Below are 15,937 nucleotides of genomic sequence, written 5' to 3' on the forward strand. Positions count from 1 at the left end.
GTAAACAAAGGAGGAGGCTGCAATTCTTGGTAAGAAATGTACGCATTATCCCGCCCATGTAATTGTAACCCCTCTGTACAGTATGTTCACAAATAAAATAAAATAAAATTAAAAAAAAGAAACTCCTAATTTCTATAGTTAATATATACTGCTAATTGAAAATGGTGCTACAAATTAATAATTCTTAACGCATCAAGTTTGAAGCTAAGAATAAAAGTAGACTATAACCAAAAAAAAAAAGTGAGTTTGGAAGGTAGGTAAGAATGTTTGAATGGGCGGCATTGATCAAGATGCACTGTGTAGCCAGGCCCCAGTGGTTCACACCTGTAATCATAGCTGCTCAGGAAGCTGAGATGTGAGGTTCAAAGCCAGACAGGACAGGAAAGTCTGTGAGACTCTTATCTCCAATTAACCAGCAGAAAAACCAAAAATGGCTCTGTGGCTCAAGTGGTACAGCACTAGCCTTGAGCTGGAGAGCTCAGGGACAATGCCCAGAGCACAAGCCCCATGACCAGCCAAAAAAAATGCACTGTGTTCATAAATTGCTTTGCTGAATGACAACTTCTTTGTACAGTTACTTATAGTAATAAAAATATTTTCAAAAAGAAAATTTACTTGGTACTGTTTGGGGTGAAAGCCATTTGTCATTTTGTTTTGGATAATTCGGGGCTATCAAGATCACTTTTCTTGATTACATATATAACATACTAATAGGCATTGTTACCTTTCTAGCACCTTATTAAAATAGAGATGAAGCAGTGAATCAGCTATGAATAACTACAAATATCTTTCTATGCATTTCCAGGAAAAGCTATTTCTTAGACAGATTTCCCTTTAAAATCTACAAAATAAAAGAAGACAAAGTAGAAACAAGTCACTTCTGAGATGAAGTCATACATTAAATAAAAATCCTTAAGACTATAAGCAAGTAAAAGTGCTAAGAGTTGATATACACAAACTAAAATAAAATAAGCTACAATACTGCATGGCTCTTCACTACTCAGGTTTCATTTTGCTTAGGATGTAGAAACTCACAGCACAACATGATTCCTGTGCCTATAATTGAATTTTTAAAAAAATTACAATGCATTCTAAACACAAAATCTCTTTGTGAAAACAGTTTGAAAAAGATAATTTTCTGTCAGTCATGCCTCCTTTCTAAATGGGTATTGACTGCTGATGACTGGGAACACTTGCTACATCATGGTACAGGTAACTAGAGAAAAGGAGAATTTGCTACACAGTTTTAAAACCACCTACATTGATATGATGGATACTTTTGAGTTTTGTAAGCTCAAAAAGAAGCTATTTTATCTACTTCCCAAGGCTTAGGGAGGTATTTACTAGCACAGATGCCGGAAACTTTTCTAAACTTTTCTAAAGGAGTGGAGGGTCTTCTTAATATTACAATGCTTTAAGGGAAAAAAATCTGGTAGAGGGAGGGTTCACCATGGAGCACTTGTACTGAATAAGTGTTAAGACACTGAATTTTAGTGTGATTTGTTGTATAACAATTACAGAACCATAGAGAAGGAAGAATACCATACATAAGTCTCAAAACCTAAAACATTTACCATTAACATTAGGGCCATTTAGTGGTTGAAGATGATAGGGAAATTATTTTCTTCATTTGAAGTTGAAAGGTTAGGGTTGTTACTGGTATCAGGAATAAGGAAAACTAATGCGATGAAGTTGTGGAAGAATTGGTGAAAGTCTTCCCTTCAGCAACTTAAATGAAAACAAAATATGTATCTAGTAAATGCAAAGGATTTAGCCAAGAACATTTCCTGGCAGAATTTTTGAAGCAAGCACTGGTTTGGTTTAGTAACTTATGGGGTAATGCAAAAGACAAATAGCCAGTTTCCTGGCAGAATTTAAAAAATTAAAATATAGAATTGCTTCACATTCTTATATTCTTCAGAAATCCTAAGTTACTCAAAGTATATATATATATATTATGTATTATATATATATTATATATTATATATAATAAAATTCCTCTGAACAGCACCTTTACAATAATAAACAAATAAATAAATAAATCCATGTTTGATGTAACAAATTTTTTAAAAAGCATATAAAGGGTTTAACAGAAAGATTCCTTGTTAGGAGTTCTAAAATATTTAAGATAGGGCCTAACCATTATAGTCAAAGTACTTTTTTAAACATTTCAAAAAAAAATTCCATATCATCCCTATGTTGGGTCCTAAATAGAAAGACTAGTCTTAAAAATAGCTACTAATGTAGCTTTTATTGGAAAGAATTAATTGAATTAACAAGAAACTCACAAAGATAGCTAGAATTAAAAAAAAAAAAGAAATCCCAAGTCATTGTGTCTTAAGCTAGGGACATTCTCCAATCTAAGGGGATAAAATTAGTCTACTCCCAGAATTTCATGCTTTTTAGTAGTTTTACCTAATTTAAGACAATATGGAAATGAAGCCTTAAAAAAAAGCCAAATTATTGTTAGCCAAGAAATATATTGAAACATGGCTACTTTTGTGGTAAAAGAGGTTTGTCTGCTAGAGCCCTTAAGAGCCTAGAAATAGCTGCAAGGAGCAGGGATGGTATCTTGGTCAGAAAATCCTCCTAGAATCAGAAGAGCCTGTGCCTATGTAGCCCTTGTTTTGATATGTGTGAGCTAGAGATGGATTTCCTTTTCAGCTCACCCATCCCTGTTAGATTAATTTCATTCTAAGTCCTAAAACCCAAATAATTCTCTAGCTTAATTTAATTTTCCTCCTATAAAAGGATTCACCATCTTGTGGAATATACATTCAAGTCACAATAATGTAATCTAACCAGCACAACGAGAGAAGCTTATAAGAATTTTAATGAAAACAAAAGGAGGTTATCTAATCAGGTTATGAGGTAACAAAATCAAATTTTAACTTAATAAATATACATTGTGCTGTTTTTCAGGTATACAATGAATTTTAACACATTTGTTGACAATAAACCACATTATAATGTTTAAAAAGACAGTTATAAAGGCAAACTAATTTGGCTTAATCCTCATTTGTGCCATTAAATAGATTGGTATGCACACATGAAAGTTAGCTTCTTCATGCTTTCATATCTATATCAGTAGAATTATGAATTTTAGGTCCATTAGGAACATGAAGTTATTTATTAGAGATAGTTCAACTTAAGTGATCACTAATACTATTAAAAAAGAAACCAAATGTTTTGGATAAGGAAAGAAATAAAATTTTAAAAAGGAAAATGAATTTAAAATTATATTAATAAATTCAACAGTCTTCTCTCATTATATAATGCTAATGTTCTCACAGCTAGCCTCATTTGTTTGGAATGTTCTAGAAACAGATATGGAAGGGTGCATTGACTCAAAGAAAGCTAGTCTTTTACGTCACTTTCAGAAATATGGAGAAATTCAGTAGAGGTATCAACTGTATTAATTATTTGTAAAATGTTTTCTTCTGGTGTCCTTTCACATTTATCTTATTTTCTTACCGGTTATTAACTTAAGAGGATTTAGCTACTCCTAGAGTGATTTATAAAATATACTCATGTCCATATGGCTCAGTTAACATTTATATAATGTGGATCAGATCATTTCATCTTAAGTATTATATTTTACCAATATCTAGGGCAACAGATTAACACTTCTCCAATACACATTTTCAAACATTTTTTTCTAAGCTGACATGTTCCCTTTTGTCCAGTTGTCTGATTTAGATAGCATATGACTCTGCAGCTGGAGAGATTGGTTAATTAGTGCATTGTACTGAGTCAAGGCTGACTTCCCACATGGGGGCTCTTGGCTCTGCTCTGATTCACATCCGCAGCCCGCAATCTGCCCCTCCAGGAGCCTGACAAATGGTACATTACTGGTCAGAAGAAGGGTCTGGCAAGGTAGTGTGAGAGCATTCGTACAAATCTGTCACCATTACAGAGGAGGAGCGAAATCGCATTCCTGGCTTGCTGCTGGTATATTAGTACTATTATCTACTTTGGCCCTCATTCAACATTAAGATTCCTTATGATATCTAATCCTTGATCTGGATTCGGAAATGGCTGGGTTTATTGGAAAGAGCTGGCGCATGAGCACAATAAACATTGACTCCCATCTGCTAAGAAAAAAAAAAGATAGAAAATCTAATAAGTAAATAGGTTTCAATACAATGATCAACACAGGAAGTGAGATTCACAATGAACAAAGGTAATTCCTTGATCTGGTGCTAACTGGCAGGTCAGATGAAATCTTTTAAAGCTACCGCATATAAGCAGACTTCTAATGGTCACAGGCCTCTGAAGTTTTCCTTGGGAAGAAAATTAGTTTATCTGTCCTGCTTGTTTTTTATTTTTACCTTCTATCTATCTATCTATCTATCTATCTATCTATCTATCTATCTATCTATCTATCTATCTATCTATCTATCTATCTATCTATCTATCTATCTAATCTATCTGCCTATCATCTATCATCTATCACATTGTCATAATATGTTATCTAATTATTTATATTGTGGTATGGGGTATTGAATCCAGGTCTTCCTGCTTCTCCACACCCCAGTGGTCCTTCTGTATTTTTTTTGGTTGGTTTTTCAGGTGGGGCTTATGCTGACTTTGCCCTGGCTGGACTTCTATTATGATCCTTCTCCCTTTTTCTCCCTAGTAGCTTTAACTATGGGCGGGAATCATTACAGTCAGATTTTTTTCACATGTGTACACAGACACACCAAAATAAAAAGAGTCAAAATAAATGTACTTCTCATGAAAAATTGATATGGTGCATGTAGCTTTTAGTTAACTGTATGGGGCCTCTAGAATGTAAGAAAATTGTATTTGTAAAACTTCTTTTAAACCAGAAATTAGTTTTATATTAAGCAAACTGGTTGCAGAAATACTCTGTATCAACTTTAATTTCACAGTTTTTTTCCTTTTAAAAATTTTATTGTTATTACTAAGTAGTAGTTATATAAAAGGACTACAATTTTATTCAGGTTTTGAGCACAATGAGTCTTGACAATGTCACCCCTTCATTCATTCTCCCCCATTTTCCTCCTGCCAGCTTTACATACAAGTTGCATAGTTCATTTTTGATATAGTGTACATTGAAAAAAATACTCCATTTCTTTGAATTTCTTTGCCCCTCCCCAAAGAAAAGCAAAAACAAAAATCATTTCTTGATACTTGTTTTGATAAACAGTTCAGAGGAGTTATGCCTTTGTATTCCTCCTCTAAATATACCTTTCATTAGTCATTTTGTGTATAAATCCATTGAACCCTGTCTATGTTAACATATCTGGTTGTATTTAGGTTCTAGGTTGCACATATGAGAGAAAACATGAGACATTTGTCTCAGATGTTTTTAAGTTATTCAAGTTTGTTGAAATTCTTTTTTCTGTGCAATTAGTAATGAAGTTTCAGTACCTCCCCATATTCCTATTACGTGAAAGATAATATTTTCATTGCGTATTTAATGCAATGCACTTACAAGTGTGTGTATATGTAATGCAAGTCAGTGAAAAGTGACTTTTGATCCAACTTTCCAATATATCTTCTGACTGGAGAATTGAGTCCATTAATATTGAGTGTTAGAATTGAGAAATATGTGGTAGATCCTAACATCTTCCCCTCAATTATGGCATTGTGTTTTCTTGCATCTCCTATGTTTATCTATTCATTTTCTACTTCTGTCATGTGCTCATGTTGATCTTCTATATGCAGGATATTTGAGGATCTCTGAGACATAATTTCTGTTTCTGTAGTGTCTTGTAAGCATGTGTATGTTCTGTTCTGACAGGCTGAATAAAGTTATTAAGAATATGAACTCTGGAACTAGATATCTGAACTCAAAACTAATTTTGCTGTTTTTATCTCACTGTCATCAATCTTGGGTAAGTGATTGCTCATTTCTACTGCAGGAGTAATTTGTATAAGATTGTATTTGTATTTGGAAGTATTTGTATAAGATTGCTATATGTACGTACACATACCTATATATACATACATATATAAAATACTTAGTTCTTTGATATCCAATGTGCATTAAACTCATTGAAAATATTAACTATAATTATTCTGTTAGTAATACTTTTGGAGGCTTCCCAATTAGCTCATGAAGTTTTTCACAAGGTATTTTTCTGCATAGTTATAATTTTACTACTACACTTTGAAGTACAAAGTTCATATTTTGATATTTAGACAAAAACTCAAGGCAGGTGCTGATGGCTCATGCTTGTAATCCAAACAAGGAAGCTCAGTTCTGATAATGGTAGTTTGAAGCCAGCCCTGGCAGGAAATTCTGGGAGATTCTGAAAGTATCTGGAAGGAGAGCCTTGATTCCAATAGTAGAGTACTAACCTTGAAGAAAAAGCCCAGACCCTGAGTTCAAGCCCCAGGACCAGCACCAAAATATAAAAAATCAAAATAAACACTTATAACATTTCCTAACCAATAAAAATACTATAGCCTCTAATGTATCAACTGTGTGAATTACCAGATTGTGATCTACAGTGCTTGGTCTAGAATATTTGAACAGCTACATTTTCTCACGTTTGTCTTTCCAATGCTTTGTTAATTGTAAAGCACAAATTTGATACCAATGATACGAATTTGGGAACCAGAATATCTCATACGTAGTCCTACCTCTGGCAGTTACTAATGATATTATCATATCCAATACCTATACCATTTATAATGATAATGGTAGAATGATTTCAAATATGTAAGAAAACAAAACCAGTAGCTGATACATTGTAAACAGTGTATAAATGCTTAATATCATTGCTGTTTCTTAATAGCAATTTCTAGTTGGATTATATTTAATATCTGTGCTGCCATGTAGAATGATACAATTCACAGGAAGAGCTGAGGCTTAGATATTATGAAGCATTTCCTTGTAAGAATCCTATTATAATGCAAAGCTTTATGACTATAAAGTGGACACCAAATAAAAAATTTAAGTTGATTTATAAAAGTAAAGTACATAATAATTTAAAATTACCACAGTCATCTTCAGCATCACCAATAAAAATACAGAGTATGTTGGACTGACCTTTCCATTGCTATGACATGGCATGAAATTTCCCCTGCTTCATTGTGTCATGAGAGCTATGGTACAGCTGCTATGACACTTTGGATTCACATTAGTTCATGAACATCCAGAGGGTAGAATGTTACTTAATGAATCATTAATATTACTGTAACAGCATGGTTTTCCATTATTTTTCTTCCTGACTTGTAACTTGACTTGACCTTAATGACTCTAATCTAATAGCATCATAGTTCATCTGGATGTACAAAGGATAATAGGAATGGGTGCATTCAGTTGGTCCTTTCCTTTTCTTTTTTAGTAAGTTTTTTATTGTGAAAATATTCTACAGAGGTGTTACAATCACATGAGCAAGGTAATGAGTACACTTCTTTTCAAGCATTGTTGCCTCCTCCTTTGTTTTCCTCCTACCATCCTTTCCCTCCCATCTCCACAACTACATCCCCCTCCCTTAAATTGTAAAGTTTGTTTTTTGACATAGCTTCTTGTATATCTCATTGTTGCAATGGATCAACCTGTATCCCTATTTAAACAATTTATTTTCCCCTCCCTTCCCCAAATTATACCAACATCAAATATAGGGGTATACCATGGGGGAGGGACATACAAAGCAACAAAAAAAAATCACGTGGTCCTTTATAAGTACATTAGAAACAATAGCAAGAAAAAAAAGACTTGTGTCCTTATCTTGGGGTTCATTTCACTTAACATCATCTTATCTGACCTTTTCTGCTTGTCTCAGATACATACTAGTTATTGCAAATAAGGGAAACCTTGGGACCTATGTTTCTTTGGGCCTGGCTTACTTTACTTAATATAATTTTTTCCATTTCCTAACAAACGAGACAATATCTGATGGAGGCATAGAATTCTATTGTGTATATATACCACATTTTCTTGATCCATTCATCTATTGAGGGGCATCTGGGCTGGTTCCATATCTTAGCTGTGGTAACAAAAAATGCTGGAGGGGATGTGGACAGAAGGGAACCCTACTGCATTGTTGGTGGGAGTGTAAACTTGTTCCTTTTTTTATCATCAATAAAATGGACCCAAGTAATGACAAACATTAAGATGAGTTAGTGGTTCCTGTTTGTACTTATGGGGTTTGTACAACTGTTCTTCAGGTGCTTGAAGAAATTGATTATGTCTTCACAATCGAAAATGGGATGGGTTCCCACAATAGGAGAAAAAAGCTGGGAGGGGAGGTTAAGCATGCTATAGAGTTCAAATATATATTAATACTTTTTTAAATGTTAAAGAAAATCTCAGAATAATTTATGTAGAGTGTTTCAGGAAATACACCCTGGAAACAAATATATGATTACAGAAAGTTTATTGTATTATTGTTATTGTGCAATAAACCTGCAGCACAGCAGAGCAGAGAGAACAGAAGCCAAATGCAACACAGCTGCACAAGGGCATCTGACCCAAAGATACTGCAATTCTACTGGGTATTCTTAAGCTGAGATGGTCTTTCCGAGATTTCCTGTGTTGAGGGTTAGAAGGATTTTGTGTTTGTACCAACCAATCAGTGTGAGGCAGATGTTTATAGAGAGAACAAAGTGACTTAACTGGGATCACTTTGAATCAGAATGGAGCTATCAGCACTCCATACTTGTAGAGCTGAGGAAGTAGAAGATGCGGGTGTTGTTTGAGTGCTCACTATAATATTTCCACGCACACAACAAAGAACATCTATGATATATTAAACCTGCTGAGCTCAACCATGTGTTCCATAATGCTCCAAATCAAAACCAAAAAAGTGTGTGTGTGTGTGTGTGTGTGTGTGTGTGGTGTATGGTATATACATGGGCAAGTACATGCTTCAGTGTGTGCAAAGAGATGGAGAGAGGAGAATTAATCACAGCATGGATTATTGAAGTACAAAGTTCATATTTAATTACAGAATGAATGTGAGATAATTAGAAATGCCCAAGCTTTATTTAAGTGATCAACTGGATATTTGCCTTAGTTTGGAGATTGTCTACCAGGACTCTCTGAAACAATATTATATTCTCAAAAGCAATAAAATTTATAAGTGGCTGCAAATTATTTATAGCCCTGTGAAGAAGGTTAAAATATCTTTTCAAATAAAAAAAATCTTTCACGCATAGAAAATACTCAGGATTCTTTCTGCTAAATGTTAAGTATTTAAGTGATTTTGATGGGAGGGATGGGGAGAATGTTGAAAGGGGGTGACACTGATCAAGATTTGTTGAATTCATATACAACTACTTAATGATAAAAATAGAATTAAAAAACAAGTGGTTTTGATTACCTGCATATGTGATTTTTATAAAAACATGTATTGTTATACATTTTATTAATTTAATATAACTTGCATTCATTGTTCATGTTTGTCACAGTAAATTAGGGCAAGTTAAAATTACTGGTTTTTCAGTTATGCATTGCAATTAGAGAAGAATCTGGTCCCCTGCAGAAGTGGGAATGTGGTTCCTGCAAGCATAGGAGGCCCTAGAAATCATTTGGCAAATAACGGTACAAACAGGTATGTTTCTCCTTGGCTGCCCATGACCTTCTGCCTGTATTGATTATCTTTGCAGACTGTATACAATGTTATAAATATGCAAATGAACTTGGCAGGAAAAAGTTTCCTCAAATCTGCATGGATCATCCTTATAAAAGAAAGCAGACTAATTGGACATATCAAAAGAAGCAAACCACAATAGTAAAAAAAATAATCAAAGTGCCTATTGATTAAAACAGCTAGGTTTACAAATCCCAGTTTTATCTCACATTAACTGAAAAAAAAACCTTGTTGTTAAATTGGGTTAAAATACTAATAAAGCAATGAAAACTAGTAATTTTACTGTAAGTCATTGTCACTCACACCTTTCTAAGGCTAGTTGGCAGGGATCATAGAGAGGCTCTTCTACAGTGAAGTCAGAAACAATTTCCCCAATATTATAGGATGGTCACTATAATCTAAAATAGGAAAGGACATACATGTCCTTCATATATGCCAAATGATTTTTCCCACAACTTAAATGAAATTTCTATTTTTTTCCTTTTCCTATGTAAGACAAGTTATCTTTGTTCTAAAATTAATATTTGATTATTGTAAAATGATAAGACAGAGAAATAAAATGTACCAGTTACTTTTGCATGGTTGATGTTGTTATGTAACAGAAACAAGGTTAGAGATGAAAGATTTCACACATGGATTTGGAGGATTCAGTCCATCATAGTGAGAATGAATTGTGCAGATCGGCTCATGCCATGGTGTCTAGGAAATGCAATGAGCACAGGTCAGAATCCAATATTGACTTCCTCTGACTGGGCACTGTCTCTATTTTCACCACTGCTCAATAATGCCACCTGATTTGGGATCTATCAAAGAATAATCCTTCATTACGTCTGAACCTTGTGATTGCCATCCCTCACCAGACACACTCATGATCCAAGAATATGACTATGAATCCAAGAAATATTATTTTTATTTATAAGCGTTTACATGATGTTCTATACCCACATGTACTAAAAATGTATCATGTATTTAAATAAATAACGCATATGATGAATTTGTGTTTTGCGGTTCTTCATCTGAAAACATCAGTTTTCCTGATTTATAAATGGGCATAAAGATTTGTTTCCATGTATGTGTCATAAGCTATGCAAATTATTTACCAGAATATATGTAAATTCTTTATCAGTTGATAGATAGAACTCTCTGTGTTCAGAGAGTTTAACCTCAAACACAATCCTCTTGCTTTCAGCCTGCTTAGTGCAAAATTTACACCCAGACTCTCAATAATAATATTCATTTTAAAAAATGTCATCTTTATCTATATTAATTATCAAAGCTCTAGTGCAGCATCTGGCTTTCTGAATTCTATAACCTTTCCCTATGAAGGAATTTCTAAAAGTAGATTTACATATTTTAAACTAGTTTTTGATGTTCATTTTAAATTGATCTTTCATAGATTCTAATTTTTACACTAGCTGACTAGTATAGAAGACTGGAAAGATGTCCATTATTCCATTTGTTCCATATATATATATATATATATATATATGAGACAGCTCAAATTAATCTAAGGATCTTCAGCAAGAGAATTTATATTGAGCTCTGGAGTTAGATAGACAAAAGAGTAATCTTAGTATAATTTCCAACTTTCAAGAAAGACAAACGTGGCTCTGAATAACATATTGCTAACCAGAAGGTTCTGATGCTCCTGACCAGGAGAAAGTTTTATTTAAAGTTTAGTAGTCCTCATGTGAATCCCCTGTACAATCAAAGTGATTTTCCAGACATTGTTGGATTCTCCTTACTTAACATTATTCTAAATTCCCTTCATATATTATATGACATCTTCCTCAGGAGGATACTGCATTCTGCATTTTCACCAAGAATGTGGCCTTCTCTAGTTTCCAGTATGATGGGAAAAGTTTGGTGAGTATAATAATTGGTTTATTTTAGGAAGGTACTGAGAGATGGGTTATATAAATGAAATCTTGAGAACTCTCTTTATCCTCAAGTCTAAATATACCATTTTGTTTCTCTTTATCCTCAATTCTTTGAGTATACTGTTTTTTCTTTTTCTTTTTTAACTTTTCTTTCTACTTATTTTTATTGTAAAGTTGATGAATAGAAGAATTACAGCTATATAAGTCAGGTAATTCTATTTGAACCGTGTCACCTCTTCTCTCATTTCCTCCCAGGTTTTTCCTTCTGACCACATTTCCCACAAGTTTCAGAGTTCATTTCCAACATAGTGTCTGGTGATTATCACTCTGTGTTTGTTTACCATTTGTCTCACCATTTCTGTGCTCCTCTGTGCTCTTCCCCAAACTCACTTACATATAAGGCAAAAGGTACAGATATAAAAAAAATAGCAACGAAGGAGAAAAGAAAACCAAAGAACAAAAAAAAAAAAACCAAAGTAACAAAGATACCATTTTATAAATAAAAAAACAATTAAGTTACAGCATTACTTTCTCCTAATTGTCCTATGTATTATCTTGTATTTCTTGGAGGAAAAGGAGTGAACTGATTTGATTAACCACTTTCATAATAAATGAATATATGTGAGCTGGCTGATGAGCCAACAAAATATGGAAAGGAATAAAATTATGCCATGAATCTTTAAAAGTCAAGATAGATTAAAAACTAAAAAATTGCTCTGAATTTCATGTAAGGAAGTGTTTGTTTTGATGGGAAGGGTCATGGGATTGTATGATGTTGCTCAGTAATTTCTCCCAAAGTCTCTTTTGATAGCAAATCATTAATTTAGTAAAACACTAAGTATTTTATGGTGAGTTAATATAAATTTAGTTTATAGCACTTTGCTTCTCTGCCATTTTCTTTTTCCTTTCTTTCTTGCTTCCTTCTTTCCTTCCTTCCTCCCTCCCTTCCTTTCTTTCTCTCTTTCTCTCTCCTTTCCTTCCTTCCTTCCTTCCTTCCTTCCTTCCTTCCTTCCTTCCTTCCTTCCTTCTCTCCTTCCTTCCCTCCTTCCTTCCTTCCTTCTCTTCTTCTTCAATATCAAAAATTTCACCTACAGGTCTGCATGGGCTTGCCAAGTGTTCTAGGATTTGAATTATGCCCTTTGGTTTTTGTGTTTGAGAGAGAGTCTTTCTACATCTGGACTTATATTGAACTCATGCCTCACTTTCCAATAGTTTGAATTATAGGTATGCAGCAACATGCCCTTCTTGATGCTCAGCTATAAATGGTAGGTTACATAATTTCATTTTGCTGGCTACACAATGAATAAATTTGCATTAGCTGTAAAAATTACTCTTGGAGTGGGTAGGAGTGGGCTTAGTAGAAGATTGCTCACCTACCATGCATAATGCACTGGCTTCAATCTTACACTGCCCTCAAAATTACTTTTGAAAAAAAACACAATTTAACATATATACTTACATCCAGATTTTCTTTTTTAATTAAAGATATTTTTCACTGTATTTTAATTTTTTCCCATGACCACTTGACACCCATTTTAGTGTCTTACTCCTTTCTGATCATTTGCTGGTAGAACCTTGCTGTGTTCAATTTGCAGGTCTCATTTAATAATTTTTGTTATTCTCATGTACATGTGTATGCATCTAAATATGCAAAAGGGGGAAATCTGGCTGTTTTAATTTTCCAAAAATTTATCAATAGGGGTGGCAGTTTATATTCTATCCCTTTGTCTTTTCAGCAGTGTATTGTATACTTCCTTTAGCTGAAATGTTAATGTTTAAGTGAATTTTTTACTGGGATGAGGTTTCTGAGTTTCAAATTCAGATGTGAGAGGTTGACAGCAATATCAATAAGAAAGCATCAGCAGGGCCTTTCCTCCTAATTCTCATCCTGACATGTTACAAAAATAAGCATGATAATTTTATGATCCTTTTTTTGCCCAAAATATAACTACATTAATCTGAAAGACAGCTGATTTTTCAAGGTCAAAAGTGCTTAGTTACAAATTGATGAGCTATTATGCGTGTCTGTGGTTTTCTTGATGGCACTGTATTAATAATGTGCGTGCAGAATAGGCCATAAAAATTCCATTTAAAGGTATTAAGGCATACTGGGACATTTAATCAGGTTAAAATTCCTGTCAGTTGGCTCCAGGCACGATGTTGTTCAGTCAATGATTAACAAAGTGTGTGGAATATAAAGATGCATGTTCAGATTTCACAAAAATGACCTTTTTGTTGTTTTCTGCATCTAGCAAATGATTCCACTAAAATGCATTACGGTGATATTCATTGTTTTAAATAGTTCACACTGTCTCCCAGCTTGGGTTGTTTTGATTAGAAAATAGGGAGATAATATACTTGCAAAGGTGCTGACATTCTTTCAAAGGTAGGAAAAAAGCTCTTGGGGATGAAATGTTTTTAAAATATGAATCACATTGTGAGCTTTCTTTTGTGATTATAAAAGCTATCTTACCAGGTTTGCACTACGCACTCAGAAAACCAAGGGAGAGAAAATAAGGGAAGGTTATGGAAAGGATTCTTCTGATAGCCTCTTACAGTTCCCCTTGCAAGTTCAAGAGGAACACTATTTAAGATATGTGATATAATGCAAGAGAAATGAGAATAACCTTCTGCAAGTTTGTGAATATTATAAAAACAGCTACAGTGTTGAGATAAAGAAGAGAATGAGTATGCATAACTTGTGAAAATATCCCTGTCTTTTTTCCCATTAGTGGATGAAGAATGAATTTATAGAATAAGATTTGTGAGAATATTTTTATATAGCCAGCAAATGATCAATCTTTCAAATGGTAATAAAAAGCTGTACAAAAATATCCTGGGATGAGTGAGCATGTTGAAAGGGGTGATACTGATCAAGTTGTATTGTATATAACTTGCTTTTATAAATGGCAATTCCTTTGTACAACTACTTAAAGATAATAAAATATTATTAAAATTATGTTTTTAAGTGTGTCGAAGTTAAAAAATTGTCTGTTTATGTTATATTTGTATAGCTGTGTTAATGTGAAAAAATATCTGTCATGTACTAAATTGCATTGATTCTAAAGAGAGTCAGTATTTCACTTTGCCCTTATACTTTTGTAGACTACATGCTTATTTCACAAAAACAATAATCTTTAAAATACTTTAATACTTTAAAATGCAACTTCTCTTTATTATAACCATTTTTATGACTTGGGTCATAAAATTGTAAAATAATACATATGTTTTAGTAGTTCTAGATTTCAAAATAAAAATATAGAAAATACCATATCCTTTCCCACCAGCAGTTTTCTCCTCTGATGCTTTGTATGTGCTTGATATGTTTTTTACAGTTGAACCAATATTAATAAAATAATATGGCCTCAAGTCTATACTTTACTGTGAACATCACCCTATAAGTGGTATAAATTGAAGGTTTCCCCAATAATGCGTTAAATGTTTTTTAATTTTACTGTCATAAAAATCCCAATGTCATCTATTCACTCATTCCCTTTGCTCAACTCCATCTTCAAACAGCCATGATCTTCAAACTCTTATTGTTCTGTGTCTTCTAGAATGCTGTATTATTTGAGCTATACAGTGCATAGATAACTTCTTCACTTGGTGACATATCATTAAGGATCTTTCATGATTAGATATTTCATTTACTTTTATGGTAAATAATGTTGTTTAGCAGGGATGTGTACCAGAGTATGTTTATTCATTGGCCTATGAAAGCAAACTTGGTTGACTAAGTTTTGTCAATTATGAATGAAACTACATAAAAGTTTCGGGATGTTATCAAGCAGTACAATTACTAGACCTTCATTAAATTGTTTAGATCCTGAGAATAACATTTTGTTTATGAAATTTTACTGCCAGTTAGAATTTAATGCTAAAAATTGATTTTAAAATTAAGCCACTGCAATCTGATTAAATAATTCTCAAATATCAAAAGTAGTTTTGCCTTGCAAATTAATTATAATTCCCATAAACTGTTTTCAATCATTACTAAAGGACATGATCTCACATTAGGTATTGCTTTATATAACAGTTCATGCTTTGTGAATTAGGTTGAATTAAACAGAAATAATTATAACCTCCAAATTCCAATATATTTAATAAATTGCTATTTTACAACTTTAATTTGTGAAGTAACTTTCAATGAATATTTAAATATTTAGTAATTCCTTATAAGGTTTATTGTTTTACTGGTGAGTGTTAAGAAATATTCTCCACATTATTAGATTAACTTCTATTTCATATAAGTTAAATTACCTGAAAATGTTAACTTTGCCAACCATAACATTTCATCCATATATTTATGGTAAACTCAAATATAACCACATTGTTTCGTGAGTGTGCTGGTCCTAGGGCTTGAACTCATGACCTGGGCATTATCCCTGAGTTATTTGACTAAAGGCTAGTACTTTACCAATTGAGCCACAGCTCCACTTCCAGCTTTCTTTTGCTCATTAATTGGAAGTAAGCGTCTCACAGATT

Source organism: Dipodomys ordii, unplaced genomic scaffold (assembly GCF_000151885.1).
Source record: "Dipodomys ordii isolate 6190 unplaced genomic scaffold, Dord_2.0 Scaffold5, whole genome shotgun sequence".
Lineage (NCBI taxonomy): Eukaryota > Metazoa > Chordata > Mammalia > Rodentia > Heteromyidae > Dipodomys > Dipodomys ordii.